At 39.8% G+C, this 16,622-nt stretch overlaps 1 long non-coding RNA gene across 1 annotated transcript; it reads right to left on the reverse strand.

The window, feature by feature from the left end:
- Positions 1–679: 679 nt before the first annotated feature.
- LOC311152147 lies at positions 680–13,436 on the reverse strand. Its single transcript, XR_014616046.1, has 3 exons — positions 13,393–13,436; positions 6,001–6,077; positions 680–797 (listed from the first exon to the last, which is right to left on the reverse strand). It is a non-coding gene; the product is annotated as an uncharacterized lncRNA (long non-coding RNA).
- Between the last annotated feature and the right edge of the window lie 3,186 nt (positions 13,437–16,622).

Here is a 16,622-nt window from a genome sequence, read left to right on the forward strand (position 1 = left end):
GAACAGACAGTCAAACTATAGAAAAATCTGTCACATCAAAGGTCCTTGCTTCAACTCTTTCTATTCCTCTGCCCCCCTTGATGGGCTCTCTCCCAAAGCTCCATGTGTGTGTCCTCTAATAACTCTGCTGCGAATAGAAGAGAAATGACCCCAAGTCTATTCATTTCTTCAACCTTTAGAATACCAGACTCCATTTAATTTATTTTTGCTTCTTTTCAGAATATTTTCTTGTTGGATGAATCATACCTGAATGCATGATACCTCATGAATTGTGATTAGAACTATCATTACAAGCATGACTGAACACTTGCTGCCAACAGACTTGCCTAGACTTGCAAATTCTTTATACAGGGAGGAGAGAGGAAAAAAAAAAACAAATAACAAAATAACCATTTAGGAAATAACAAAATTAAGCAAGCTTTATTCCACTGTATATTTGTATTTAACATGATCTTCCTTTTGTTTAGCTGAAACTGAATCTCCTGTTGTTTCAAAAAATGTCCCTGATTCACAGTAGATTAATTATTGATATATTTTAAAAATAACAGTCCTGCATTCACTTTATCAATTCTTCATAATTTTCAGGAAAATTTCAAAAAAATAAAAACCAAATGGTTGTCATTTCTTCTTGTGCTTAGAGGCACCTTCAGAGAATTGCAGCAGCTCATTGTGGTTGGATTTCCCTTTCCAGAGGCTATGCTGAGCAACTGTTTCCAGAACACTGCCCTTATTCTTTTCTGCACTGTGGATGCTACCATGTTACCAGGGAAGGAATTTGAATTTGCAAATAGCTTCACCTGGGGAAAACAAAAAGAATGTATGAAAGTTAATTGGGATCACTCATGCTCAACAACTTTTATTTATGAATATGCAAAGCTGGTCAGTTTAAACTTCCGTGGAAATTACTTATGAAAGACAGTGGCAATTACAGGCAGAAATGCTGGACTAGACCAAAAACAAGGTTTCCTCATTTTTTCAACAACTATGTTTCAATCACATTTTAAAATGAGATAAATGGGCACAGAGATTGCCAGACGCGCCTAGCAGTGTTTTTAGCGCTGTTTGAAATGAAACTAACAAACTAACCCTATGGAAAACCAGAGAGAATGATAAAGTTTCAAAATTCCCTTAAAATACTTTGCTAGAGACATTAATTTATAATTAGAACAGAGGATAACTGGCCCTAAAGAAGCTTTATTATCATGACAACTATGAATGCTGTCTCTTGAAATCCATTATGACAGCATTAGGTCAGTGTTCTAAGTCCTAGAGATGAACTTAAAAAAAAAAAAAAGAGAACTAAGTGCAGAAACTCATTTCTAAGACACTCATTTCTTTCTTTTACACTTCCTCCTTGATATTTTTCCTTTTACAGCAAATACCTGGTTTAGACATCCCTAAATGCATATTTCCCATCATTGCTGTGAGATTGTGACCAGAGAGGCAGCTGGAAACAATGTCTTTAACAGTCTCATTCCAGGTTTGATCTTGCCAGCATGGCAAAGAACAGGATGTAAGATTGTAAATCTGCAGGAGGAAAGCTGCAAGTGTCATTCAATTTCAGGAAGCCAGAAATAATTTCCTCCCATTACTTTTTCCCCCTCTCTGTTTTGTATACCTTCATATTGGTGTCTTTAACAAAAAATTACTCCAACAAGTGCAGCAACAGTAGCACATTCAGTTCACTAAAGCTTTTTTTCTTTCAGAGAAAGGGAAGTAAAAGCCTCTGCCTACAACAGCCTCTCAAATACTGTAATAATAGGTTTCTGTGATAAACAGTATTGCCATGTAAAGAGCTGGCACAGCTAAACCAATGAGAATTTGGAATGCTATTGAAAGCACAGCCTTATTTTACACTCTACACTTCAAAGCAGAACATTTAGGTATGTGACTAAACATCATTTGCAATGAGAGTAAGTAGAGGAGTTGGACAAGCTACCACAATCTTGGTTAACCCTTTAACAATAGTTTTAGCAAGAGAGACATACTAGCAGCTTTTACACTCTCTTTTGTTTCCTATTGACAGTAATGCAATAAAATGGATTTCAGCTCACATCTGCAGGTATTTGTACTGGTTTGCATGGCCAAACTTTGCTAGGAGGAGAAGATTACAGGAATGGCTTCTGTGAGAAACAAACCTAACACAGCATTATAATTCATGGATTCATCACCATCTTTCAGTACCTTACCAGAAAGGATGCTGCAGCTGGAACACACAAAAATTATTAACTTTGCTGGTCTGAAATTTTCACTGGGACAAATTCGCCTTCAGCAACCATTTGAAAAATGCACTTCAACACCATCTGATCTAAAGCTACCTAAGCAGTCCATAAATATTTCCTATTCTTGGCTGCAACCTGAGGAGCACTGTCTGTGATTTTACAGCCTTGCTTTACTCTTCAAGTTCAAACATAGTGCAATACCTAATGGACATTATCTTTGGAACAGCTACCTTCACATAGTATCTTTTCATCAATTCCTCTCAGATAAGCCCCACAGAGCTTAAATTTACACTCATCAATTGTTGTAGACCATTAAAATCTTTGGTCATTAACTTGTTGCCTCCAGAGATTCTATTGAACTGTTTTTCAAGTGCTGGAACTTACCCTCCAGGCCTGTAAAACCAGAAGCCCCTACTGAGGATAGAGCACTGCCAGACACTGAAGGTTTCAGCTGTTTAACTTACTGCCTCAGCTGGCAGTGCTTGCCACTAGGCATTCTGATTAGGTCAAGTAAGCAAGAAGTCACAGCAAAATAACCTGACTCAAGAATAAACCTTTCTCTTTCCTTTAGCAGAAAGAAAAGGTCTGAGCCCTCTGATAATGGGCCCCTTCAGTTATTTTTGGCTGTTGCTTTCCCATTTTGTTATCAAGAAATTAGTGTTTAGCTTGAAAGTAGTTCTGGGAAGAAAAAGTATCATCTGTTGGGACAACAAACATGGAGGAAAACAGAGACACAAGCTTTAGGATTCAAGTGCCTCATTGTTCATCAGATCTGAAAAGTGGAAAAAAAAAAAAAAAAAGAGCAACTGTTCCAAGTGAAATGAAATTGTGTTAATGAAATAAATTACTTGATCAAAACCAGAAAGGTAAGAAGCTGTTAGCTCATATGAAACAAAGGTAGAAAGGGGTTTTAGCATCAGTATTAGAGGGACAGGCTAGCTGGAAAACTGCATAGGTCATTAAACCAATGTCTTCATGGGGTCAATCCTTTTTAGCTGCAAGTAGAGTTAAGAATATTGGTCTGTGGGTTCATCTTTCGAAGACAGTCTGTAGGACTCCTTAGGGGATCAGGAATGAGCAGTCGGAAACAGAATGAAAAATATTGTCCTACTGTTAAGTAGCTATTTCCTTCCTTTACAAATTGCCTAAGTGAGCTCATTTTAGCACACAACACTCATTAAATTGCACCCATGTTCCATTCACAAGGACATTTGCTCCACCAAATGAAGTACACCACAGATTGGGTTGAACAAGTCTAGGACCTATAGATTTAAATGCTTTTGTTTTAGGGAGTCTTATTTGTAGTAACTGGGAAGCGTGTTTGCATTGGTCTGGCACTCTTTAGTTCCATTTCAGTTTTTTGGATATATGTCAGTTTATTTCTGAATATATGATTAGTAAGGTGGGGGAATTGGTTTAAAATTATGAAAGGAGACATCATCTGAAACTATGTAAGACAGAGTCTGCTAACAGCATTTTCAGTTTTTGATTAATTGCTCTGTAATCTGGAATGGGATGTTCTTCCCAAGGGTACACAGTTTACAGGGGTTTCTTGCACTTATATAGATGAAATTCTCTCTGGCAAATAAATGTCTTGTACTGTATGTATCTGTTATAGTTCCTTTTGAATTATAAATTATTTACTTATAGTAGAGCATTATCCTGAGTGACTTAGGAAATTTAAAAAAAATACTGATAAGGAATTTTAAAAGCAGTAACACATGGTTTTAGGGTGATTGAAGGTGAAACTCATTCTGTTAGGGAGATTCTACAGAAAACACTGCGTGTCTGTTAAATTTAGCTTCTGCTAGTAGAGAAACTAAGTTTCTGCTTGACAAAGTAGAGTTATTAGCAGGCTAATGAGGGACTGTAACAGAGTCTTTACACCTTACCAGAGTATAAAAGCTTCCCAAATGTTCTATGTGCATTAGCATTTAATAGGAAGAAACAACTGGATATTAATGGAAAATAAATCCCATAATCATGGAAAGGATCCATTCAAATGCTCGTGGCAAACTGGGAGTGTTCAAAGAAGTTAATGTTAATCTTAACACTTAGCTTAATCATGAGCAAAAACTGAAATTGGAAAGGTAGAAAAAATTTAGGAGAAGTAGTAAACAGGATTTTTTATATGCTCTGTTTTCCAGTCTATTGAAATCAGTGTATTGTACAATGAATTTTTACAATTATATAGGGTTTATACCTAAAAAGTCAAGTCTAAAAATTATTAAATTAATCTTAGTGACTTTTATGACAGCATAAAAATATGCATGAAACTACTTACAGACAGGTTTTAATAGTACTTGGTTTCATGTCATGGAACCTAAAGTTAAACAAATCATACCTTATTAAAAAAAATAAAAATAATAATAAGAAAAAACCCACAAAAGCAAACAAATAACCTCCCACAAAACCAAACCAAACCAAAAAAAAGTATCAAAAAATTCAAAAATGGTGAATCATTCCATTGTTCTGCTTTGCTTTTCTGAGCAGTTTTATTTTTGCCTATTAATCTGTCTTTGTCTCAACTGGTAAATTGTCTCACTGTTACCCTTCTCATTCCCTTCCCATCCTGCTGGAGAGCAGAGTGAGTGAGCACAAGCGCCTGCCAAGGCTAACCCAAAACAGAATCCCAACAGAAAAGAGCAAAAGAGATGTCCTTTAGTGGTTAGTGAACACAACCAGATGGCAATGGGTAATGGAAACAATGACCTAAATCTTCAAACTGAGTACTGACGTTTTCTAGACTTTGCAAAGACAGACACCCTCAAAGTACATCCAGAGCAGAGAGCTGCCTGAGGGACAGCCTACATGGATGTTTCCAAACAGATCTGAGCCATGAGTGGTTAACTACAAATATTTATCAACGAATTAACATGACTTCTAAATCTGAACCAAAAGTAATTTAAAGTATAAAATAAAACACTAAGATACTAACCTAGTCTTACTAAAATCTTGAGAATGAGGGGTATTTTATAAGTCCTGTGGTGTTACAGGCAAAAATGTTTCTCCTTGAGCTAATTAGTTCTCAGTTTTGGTTGAGGTCCTGAAGTCTGTGAACTTTGCATACAATGTGCTGCCCTTGCAGGACCAAAAGAATTATTTTAATCCTGTGGAAAGAATGAGGATATTAACAGCATATTTCATGTTCTGAGGAGATATTTTGAAGTCAGAGAATATGAATTTCATATCTGACACTCAAGTACTGTCTTAAACAGTAACACCTAATTATTAAATTTTGATGTCCTAAAACGCAGATAAATAAAACTGCTCTTGTTAAACATGGTAAAACCTACTGTGAAATACCTGTTTTCACTTTTAGGTACAAAGGTATTCCTATCACAGAAAACACTTTCAACATTCAGAGGTTCAATACAAATTGAACCAGCAATATATTTTTTATTATTTTGCATAAACTGTGAGAAAATACTAACATGAAAAATATGTTGCATTTAAGGTTCTATGCTTTATGATGTTCAGCCAGTATGAACTGATGTCACATAGTGCCACTGAAGCCCATAGTTTATAGGCTCTCTTTAAAAGCCAGTCCCCACTCAGGCACAGTGATTATCCTTTTCAAAAACTGCACATTACAGAGTTCAGATATGAAGCTGTTCTTCCCAATTTAATGAAGAGCCTTGTGTCACATGTGACATTTGCAGGATGATAGTCCCACTTCAGGGTGAAAAAAAGCCTCAAAGCACATTACTTTATATCTATAGTTTTCATTCAATTGTGTAACTGATCTGATGTGAATGAAAGCTTCTCTATTACTTACAAAGGAAGGATATTGACAGCTTTATGTGCCATTAGGCTCTCACACCAGTTGCTTTTGCATTTTCTTGTGACTCCAGCCTGAAAGGAAACAAAATTTTTAGCATTTAGTCTCTTCCAAGCAGCTATTTCTAGCCCCATCTGGAGCCTTGCACTTTCTTTTTGAAAAGAGCCAGCAAGGATAAAAGCTTAAAGAAGACCAGGGCTCTGACAGTAACCCCATGGGTAAGTGACTTGACGTGACTAGCAATACATACAGGGAAAATTTCACCACCAAAAGAGCTGCATCCCATAAAATGCCTGTTGGGTGTGGTCCACAGCTCACACTAACTTCTGAATTGCATTTGTGTATTATCTTTGAGGCTACTAGCCAGCATGGCTAAAAAACAATTGCATCCTGTAGACAGAGACCACGCAATAGCCGGGCCCCAGCTTGGTTGGATAGCAGGCAGACATGGATAGCAGATGACTCAGGACTACTGCTCACACAGAAGAGGATGTGCTTTGCATCTCAATATCCAATTTGTACAACAGGGGGATTTGGTGGAATGACATTTTCTTTGCTTGTTTTTGTTTGAACACAAAGCCAAAGGCTGCGAGATGCTCTCTATTTATGTTTCTGTTAATGAGCTGAATGAGAATAGGCAGTACTTTTATAAGCTTGAAGGAGGACCCCGGGCTAGAAGGTGTTTCTTTCAGCCAGCAAGTGCATCAAAGGATGTAATTAGAATTCAGAATTCTGATGAAAAAATTGGAGAACCGGCATAAAAATTTAAGATACAATCCAATAAAGACAAGTGCTAGACTTTACTAGTAGGAAGAAAGAATCCACTACACAAACATTGTGTGGGAAATGACTGCAGAATGTTTTCTGTTTAGAAAAATATTAAGCAAAGATAAAGCATACTATTCTTTCTAGGAAAAGAAAACAAAAAACCCAACTTGCAAATCTTAAATCTCTGGCTATTAATATGGAAATACCTTTAAAAATTCCTGGTATGTGGTTGTTTAAAGCTGTAGCTCTTGTGTCATTAATTATCAGTGGGTGACAAGCTACTGCTGTCCTAGATAAAATGTAATTTTTGCCAGTGTTTGGGATTTAAAAGCAGCTTTAAAGTTCCCTGACTCAAACATTTAACCTGATTTATGGGTTGTGTTCAGAGAGTACTAAGGCTAAATCTTGCTATGATGACTTGAAATTACTGCTAAAATTAAGTAAAGAATCAAATGTAACTACTAAACCAAATATAATTTGAAATATTAATTATGAATTTTTAAGTGAAGGGAATAAACAAGAAATCATTTAATCTGTGACATATAATAAATCCCAAAATGTATCCTTCCTGAAGGCATTTCTAAACAAACACTTGTTTTTAAGTCACAAAGGAAACAACATTGAAACAGTTATTTACTGAGTCAGAAATTGTTTATTAAGACTTTTTTTGCAGACACCTGTTAAAATACATAAACATTTCTAAAGGTTGAATACACTGAGAGAAAACCAAAGCAACATAATGTGAAAGGGAGTAAAAAATCTTTATGTTTGGCCCACAATGTCTGTTAAAATTATTTAAGATCAATCACAGCTGTCATGCCAATGTAAAACATATTGTAAGATCATATAAAGTTCTAAAATTTCTGTCAACATATTACCCAACTGCAAAAAATTGAGACATAAACAAAAAAATTACCCTCTCATAGACAAATTATTTGTGATGCCTACACATTCCTCATGTTGTTTTCAAGCAGAGTCCCCTGTGCAAATTAACCTCTGTGCATTGCAGAACTGAAATATCACGTATCATTCAATATCCATGCAAAAAAAAAAAAAAAAAAGGAAGGGCCTGATAATGCTGACCTCTCTTTACCAGACAATCTCATCAGTGTAGCATAAGATAGGTCAGGAAGACCTTTTGGAAGTGCAAATATTACTACCTCTTCATGAAGTACTTAACCCTTTCAGTACCTCTTTACAATTTAAGAACTAAGGGACCATGTAGAAGTTTACTATTGTGGAGATAAAGTGGGTTTTTTTGCTAGTAAGTAGTGCAGATATCTGATACATAGAGTCCACAGAGATTATTATACTTAGAACATTGTAAGTGAAATCCTACTGCCCTTCAAAATACATAAATAAGATAAAGCAAGGACAAATACATTGACCTCTGGAGTTTTTGTCTCATGACCTTTCTTTAATGTGTGTAACAATGCTATCTCACAGAACACAGCTAGAGGATATGGAGATGTGCATCCAGAGATGTGAATACTTAGTAAAAGAGACATTAGCAACAATCAGGATGAGAACTGTTCAAACATTCTGCTTAGCTTCTTTCACATTCAGTCTTTTTTCTCACCAGAGCAATTTTAAGCAAGGGCAGTAAGACAGCTACACTGAATTCTGTAGTCAGAGGACTCTTTTTTCCATTCAGAGTTCTACCTTTCCATCTTTATCACCCAGGGTGGCTGCCTTTCCATTTTTATCCAAACAGTGCAGCAACCACTGACCTTCATCTGGATTAGCATACAACATACATCAAGTCCTTCATATGAAAATTTTCCCAGGACCCTGCATCATGTACCTTCCGAAATTCCCATCAGAGTAAGAGAAGTGACAATGGCCAAATGCCCATCCAACTTCTTTTGCTGAGTATCCCGTACCTCCCCAGCAACTCCTAATTTCTTCTAGCTTACAGTCTCAGTAAACACTCACGTGTACATACAACTCTGCTGCTGAAAATCTGCCTTGTTTGGAGTTTACTTCATACCTGCCAGCAAACTGTTTGGGCTTCCCATAGGCTCACAGCCTCCTTTGGGTATCCATTGGCTCCAAAGTGGGATCCTCTGCTATGGACCTCCAGGGGAGGAGCCTTCTTCACTATGGTCTTTCCACAGAGCACAGGAGAACCTCTTCTCTGGTCTATGTACCTCCTCTTCCCCTTTTTCTTCACTGAACTTGGTGTTGGCAGGGCTGTTTCTCTAGCATATTTTTCACTGTGCCTGCTCATGCCACATAGCATTTTCCCCCTCTCAGGCACTATTGTTCTTGCTGAAGGGCTTGGCCAGCAGCGTGTTCATCTTGGAGCTGGCAATGGTTCTGCCAGACATAGGGGAAGCTTCTAGTTTTTTACCACAGAAGCCATCCCTCACCAGTCACCTTGCTGCTAAAACCCTGCCTAGCAAACCCATCACCCTGTTACACAAATATGCTGTACTTGCAAACGTGGCAAGGGAACATTTTCACAACAGGGCTCTGGGTTTAATTGTGGGGAGATCTGACTCAGGAGTTCAGAGGTTGTATTTTCACACCCACATAAGCTTTCCAGTTTTTCTGACAGAACTCCAATGGGTGCTTGTACTGGCTTTCTGTCATTAGTCAGTCCTTATTACTGCCTCTAGCTCTTTAAGCTATTAAGCTACTGAAATCACTGTCATTCTGAAGTGTAAAGCGTAGGAACTCAGCAACAAATGGACACAGTCTCTACAAAGTTTTAACAAAAGAAGACTGGCATGTCAGCAGGAAGAAGAAGGCTCCTGTGTATGTATATATTTCTGTATATACGGTACTAAAGACTGCTGAAACACTCCAGAAAGAGTATATCAAGTCAAACAGTCCCTTGAAGCAGAGCCATGCCACAGAAGTGCACTGAAACCTCCTTTCAATATGATCTTTTTTTCCTGTGGACAAGGGGAAGAGGGAAAATAAGAGAGTGGGGTTGTTTGGTTTTTATAAAAATCTTTGCTTCTGTCTCTCACAGATCCTCTGGACAAAATGTCCATCACACAGATAAACACATACATAATCCAGTGGGTAAATGGTTGTCTGAAGGAACAGCCTCAAAGAGTTGTGGTAAATGGTGAAGCATCAGGGTGAAAATCAGTCACTGGTGGTGTTTGCCAGGTTTCAGCTTTAAGGCTGCTTCTCTTCATTGTTTCTATCAATGATCTGGACACAGGAGTGGGGAGCACTCTAAGTAGGTTTCCCAACAATGTTTAATTGGAAGGATCCATTGATTCCCTCAAGGTTAGAGAGGTCTTATAGAGAAATCTTGATAGATGTCACAGGCTATATGGACTCTAAAAGGGCAAGTGCCAGATTCAGTACCTCGGGGGGTGTAACCCAGGATATATGTATAGACTGGGGGACAGAAGGCTGGAGTGAAGCCTTACAGAAAAGGATCTGGGCATTTTGGTTGATGGCAAACACAATATGAATCAAAACTGGGCCCTGGTGATCAAAAGTGCCAACCATATCATAAGGTGCATTAAGCACAGTACAGCCAAGTGGACAAAAATAGTGATTTTCCTATTAGACTCAGCATCAGCGTAGCCTCACCTTGAATACAGTTTGGGGTTTCAATGCATATAAAAACCTTAGTATGTGTCTAAAGGAGGAAGACCCTGGAAGAACCAGAGGGCTTGCATTATGAGAAGCAGATGAGGACAGTAAGTTTGTTCAGCTTGGAGGAAAGGTGACTGAAGGGTGACCTCCTCTGCAATGGAGGGGTGGAGAAGAAGGTGGTGATCTCTTTTTGATTTCTGGCAGTAGGACACAGCAGGATGCTGAGAGCTGTGTCAGGGAAGGTCAGATTGGGTATTGGAAAAAAGTTCTTCATTGAGTGGGTTTGCAAGCAGTGGCCCAAGCTCACAAGAAGAGTTGTCATGGACCCAGGTCTTTGAGTATTCCAGAATGATTTGGACAATGCTTTTAGATGTATGACTAAATGTTTATGCTGTTCTGTGTGGAGACAGGGTTTAGGGAACCTTGTGGATCCCTTCCAACTCAGGGTGTTCTATGATTCTATGATTCTCTAATTCTGCTCTCCTCAGGCGATCATCAATAGATGTTTGATAAGGAGGGGTTAAGGTTATTTGCTCTCCTCCCGCAATATGTGGTGAAAACACTAATTGGAAGGACCACTTTCTCTCTTTGGGGCATCGAATAAAAACCTGGTTTAGTGTTTATACACCCACACAGGACAGTTATAATTGCTGGGGAAAAAATCAAAACAAGAGATCAAAGGATGCAACTACAAGACCGTGTTCTTAAGAAATAGACAAAATTGAAACATTGTATCCAAACACCACCATCTGTGCTGTTTCATCAGCGCCACTGCTTTGGAGAGGAATCGAGAATTTTAGAGGAACAATGTAGAGTTTCTGCTGGCAGCAGAGAGGTGATATTGCTGCATCCCAGCCTTGGCAAATCAACAGGGGATGACACTGCTGCATTTATGGTGTTCAGGTAAGGGTATCTTGGAAGGCACGGACATACAGGGACAATGCCCGCTCAGCTGGAGACTCTGCTCCTCTGAAATGGCTGTGTTTGTTTCACCACATTGCTTCCAGCTCTCCTTGATGATACCGCCCAGCCCTCAATCAAAAGACAGTGGAGAGAAAGAGGCACCACAGATCAACAATTGCAGCTGAAATATGCACCCCTATATAGCACAGAAACCATGCTCATATGTGGTAAGACTTAGACCAAGAATCACTCCAAGAACATAACAAATCACAGGAAACAGGCATCCAATGATTAAAATCCATGCAGAGGCATCTGAGTCTTTGCATTTAGCAACAATTCTGGGTGTTTTAAAATACAAGCACAAAGAAACATATGAACATATGCATATGCAAATATCTATAAATATAGAATCATAGAAGGGTTTGGGTTCAAGGGGACCTTAAATACCACCTTGTTCCAACCCCCTGCTGTGAGCAGGGACACCTTCCACTAGACCTTGCCCAAAGCCTTGTCCAACTTGGCCTTGAATAGTTCCAGCAGGCAATCTGTGCCAGTGTCTCACCACCCTCAAAGTAAAGAATTCCTTCCTAATATTTAAACTAAACCTATCTCTCAGTTTTAATCCATTCCCTCTTCTCCTGACATGACATGTAAGCAGTCTCTCTTCGTCTTTCTTGTGGGCTCCCTTTAGGTGCTGGAAGGCCACAATTAAGTCACCCCTAAGACTTCTCATCTTCAGGCTGAACAATTCCAATTACATTTGTGATTTTATATCATATATGACAACAACAACTATTGGAATATTATTCCAATATTACCGGATAGCACGTGTCTGGGCTTGTCCGGCCCTCGCTGCTCGGCCAAAGGCAGCTGCTGTGGTTTTCCGCCACAGAGATCCCTTTGGCTAGTTAGGGGTTGCAGCTAGACACTGAGAAGTTCAGGCTGGTAGAAACTCAGGTTTACCTCGGTGATAGTCCTTAGGCTAGGTGAAGAACGAAAGGAGTGGATTCTACCGCAGGGTTTAATCCAGAGCTTTATTCCAGGATCATAGATGTCTGAATATGGTAACAGCTACAGTAGAATGAATACCGCATGGTGCCCAGGTCCTTTTAAGCTCAGGAAGAGGGGGAGGGGAGAGGATAGGTGAGCTACCAACCAGGTGGGAGAGGGCGAGTCTCAGGGGACAATGACACTTGGACAGGCCAATGACCCCAGGGCTGAGGGGCATCTTTGAACTTCTACCAATCACACGACGCTCTTACTGGACTGTTAAGTTTGATGGACATCACTTAGGAAGAGAAAGGGGGAGGGGAACAGGAAAGCTATACCTGGGAAAGGACTGGGAGTTTGAAACAGGAGATTGCAACACACTGCAACAAACAACAACAACAACAACAACAACAACAACAATAATAATAATAATAATAATAATAATTTCAACATCCAGAGCTGACATTTAATGTGAAAAACCATGCATAAGACCTTATCTGTGCCCTATGTTGTAACCTAAACCATTATAGCCAATTTGCAAACATAGACTTTGTCAAGTTACAAGCAGACACACAATCAAATACTACTTAATCATTTGGATTTTTATAAAAACATTTGAATTACTGAATTACTAATATGCTTTGTGGTGGTGTGTGGCATCTGCATTTCACACAGCAGAAAAAGAAAATTGCTGTCAATTGAAAGGATGAACTTGGGTCAATTAAGAACAAGCAATTTGAAGGATGGGAAATCCTTTTGGGCATGTATTTGTCTTTAAACATATTTGCAATTTGTATTTAAGTGGTGACAAGTTATGCACGGATAAAAGAGCAAAACATCCCTTTCCTGCTCAGTCATACACAGGAAGAACACATGCACATTCCACAAAAGATAGCGCATGTCCATGCTCTTAAAGTCTGGCCTTTCAACTGTCCCAAGACACAAAACAATCTCCATGGAAGAGAGGAGGGGAAAAGCACTTGTGTTGTTTTATTTTTCTCCTGTGTCTTTAACGCTTCTCTCTGCAGAACTGCAGCTGGCCATTGTTACTAAGATTAAGAACACAGCCTCCAAGAAATAAAAGCATTAAATTGAATGCTTCTGACGTTTAATCCATGCATGGTTTGCAGCACTCGAGTCTTCTATCACACACAATGCACTCACCTACAGTCACACACCCCCATCAGCAGTGGATAATCCTTTCAAACAGTCCATGCAGCAGCACAATCATGGAGAAAATGATCTCATGCTTTCAGGAACACGGCAGGATTCCCACTCAGAGCCTGTTGACCTTTGCCCAGGTTTCAGTGACATGCTTTTGATCGTGTGACTTTTAAAGGCTAATTTGTCATCACAAGGAAGATCACGCTGCTGCCCGTAAATGTACAGGCTTAGAAATGCTGCTCTGCTAACACCTGAATCCTTTACAAGCAGCTTGTACTAAGCATTTTAAGGCTTTTGCTATCATACATTAATTTAGTTTATTCTTCTCTATCAGAAAAATATGCTACCAGGGAAATTAAGAAGCTGTTTAAAGCGAAAAATACCTTACGACCTATGTGATATGCTGCTTTCATCTGACTTTCCTTTTACTCTTTGCTTTCAGAAACAGACTGATGCATGTGTATCATGGAAGATTTAAATCATGTTTACTTACTGTAGCGGGTTTAAAATTTCATACATAAGGCTGCAGTAAAATGAGGCTTTAGGGGGTGTTTTTGCTGCTTTTGTTTTGGGTTCTTTTATTGTTGTTATTTCTCTTTTCTATTATCACAATCCTGGCAAAATTCAGTAAGCAACACAAGCTAACAGACTGCATTACTGCGTACAAAAGGCTAGCATGCATTTTATTCCTTGTTTTGAAGAACACCCACTTGTGATATTTGGAGCACTCCCTCTCTTTAATATGTGATCTCTATTAGAAATGTTGTGTTGTCATAAATATGGCACCTGTCAGATGGCCCCAGGTCATTCAGTGGTATTTTGTATATAGCTGCATAAAAATGTGGCACAACTTTTCATAAGAATATGTGAAAACATGCGCAGAAATGCAGAGAAAAATGCAGCCAAAACCTTAATGAAAACTTTGTTTTAAAAAATGCTAACTGGCAATATCATCATTTATCAACTGCATAGTGAATCCAACCCTGTGCAGATGTGCAACTGCTTGGATATTTGATTCTCATCGCTACAGGAGAGATGCTTTTGTTTCTTGGAGAATTTTGCTGTTTCTCCTCTTGAAGATCTTGATACATTTCATCATATATACACTTTGTAAGTGATATTTTTCTGATTCCTAAGGGAGCTAAATGTCCTGATGGACTGAGTATGAGGTGAAAAGCCAAAGCTCCCAAGCTCTAACACTGGCTCTGACACTAGGTTGCTGTGTTTTGGGTTCAACCAATGCCATTTTCCGTAAATGAAGGCAGCCTGTTTTAAGAACCAAAAAGAGAACAGCAAGGGATAATTATTATTTTACTGTGTTTTGAAAGCACAGAGCAGCAAAACTATCCAGCAAGTGAGGCATGAGTTGCTGAGGTTTTCAGAGTTTTCCTCTCATTACTGTGAGACAGATTTCACTGGAGACTGTGCCATCAGCAGAAGAAAAACCAGTTGCCAAGGGAAGATGCATGTACGAACTGCAGGCTGAAGGCCAGACTGAGGAAAGCTGTTTTCTTTTCTAATCAGGGTGGAGACAACTGGTAATTGCAGCAGTCTGAGGGGAGAGCTGCCCAGGAGGCTGTGCCTGACCACTGCCTTATCCAGCAGTGTCTCCAGCTGGCAGCTGAGAGTTACCCAGGGACAGCAGGCAGTGCTGGCCCAGCAGGGATGGGGCAGGAGCCAGGATGGGAGCAGGAGGCTGCAGCTGGGTGACCCCCAGTGAAGCGCAGCGCATCGGCCACGAGCACTGCCACGGGCAGCCTGGCATCAGCAGGGCCAGGAGCAGCTCGGGGCAGCTTTGCCAGCTGCCATGGGGACATCTGCTCCTCGCTCCCACCAGCGCCGGGAGGGCGTCAGTCTGCGTGAAGAGCTGGTTTATCCGCCCAAAATCCACAGATTGTTTTGGATCTGTGTCAGAGTCAGACCAGAGTCAGACCTGAGCCCAGCCCTCTTTGGTTTGCTCCTCTCTTCTAGCTGGGACAGTCAGTACACAGCAAGCTTCACCTGTGCTGCATAAACACACCCATTCCATAGCACTCCTAAGCTCCCAGGCATGATGTATGCTGTTAATCCTTTCTCCAAGGTGAGTGGCAGATGTGGTGCTTGGGAACATGCGTAGGGACATGGTCTAGTGGTGGATTTGGCAGTATTAGGTTAATGGCTGGACTCCAAGACTGCAGAGGCCCATTCCAGCATTAATGATTCTATAATTCTAGGTGGCTGGGTAGGGGTAGAATCCAGGTACCAGCAGGTGACTTGTCATTTACAGTGTGGCCCTTGGGCTTCTGCTGCATGGCCGGATGGGCAGGCATTTTAGGGGCGGGCAGATATTTTTCAGTCACGAGAAGAGATATGGTTGAAGTTTATCTGGACCAGAGGTGGTTTGCAAGGATTTCACAAATTAATGAAAAGCAGCAATAGCAAAAGCAGACTTTTCTGGACACAGCTGTAAATGTTGGATCCTCTGAGCCCATTAATGAGATCCTAGGGCTTAGTCCCTAGTGCTCAGAGCTGATGACTTATTCTAGGCAGCTTTGTGGGGATATTTTTCTGTGACATTTCCAATTAAAAGCCATGAAAAAAACAATATTGGGTTTCTCTCCCTCCCTGCAGTGTTTCCCAATCAGAAACACTCAAACTATTTCACTATCTGGGTACATGTTTGGAAGCTGATGCAGAAAACCACCAATCAAAAGCACTGAAAAATAGCAGGAGGCTACAGTATTAACTTTAAAAGCTATTAGAAATCAATCAGGACTTCAGCAGGGCCTGAGGGGCAGACTGATGTAATGGAAGGCAGTCTATTAAATATAAAAGTCAATTAAGCAACAACTTCAGAGCTCCTGTCCTCCACCACAAAAACTTAATGCAAAAGAGACAATGGCAGCTAGGACCCTTGACTTGTCATAGTCTCATAACCTGAGGGTTTGTCTCTAACAACTGTGGTCACACAGATAGGTCCAAGAAAAGGACAATTGGGCAGTCATTTGTAGGAAATTACTTTCAGGAAATAGTGAAAGTAGCCACCATCAGATCAGGCATCCTGCTCTGGTGTTTGGGGACAGTGCCTCAATTTTATTTGGAGATGACTTTAATAATTCCTTTAAAGAGCAATGCCAATGATTATGGGGAAAAAAGCCAACAACTATGCCCAAAAACCAAAACACCACACCCCCAATCCCAAACAATTGCTGACATCAAAGAAAAGCTTAGGGAAAAATTACATCCCAAGC

This window comes from Fringilla coelebs, assembly GCF_963513975.1.
Source record: "Fringilla coelebs genome assembly, chromosome: 3".
Taxonomy (NCBI): Eukaryota; Metazoa; Chordata; class Aves; order Passeriformes; family Fringillidae; genus Fringilla; species Fringilla coelebs.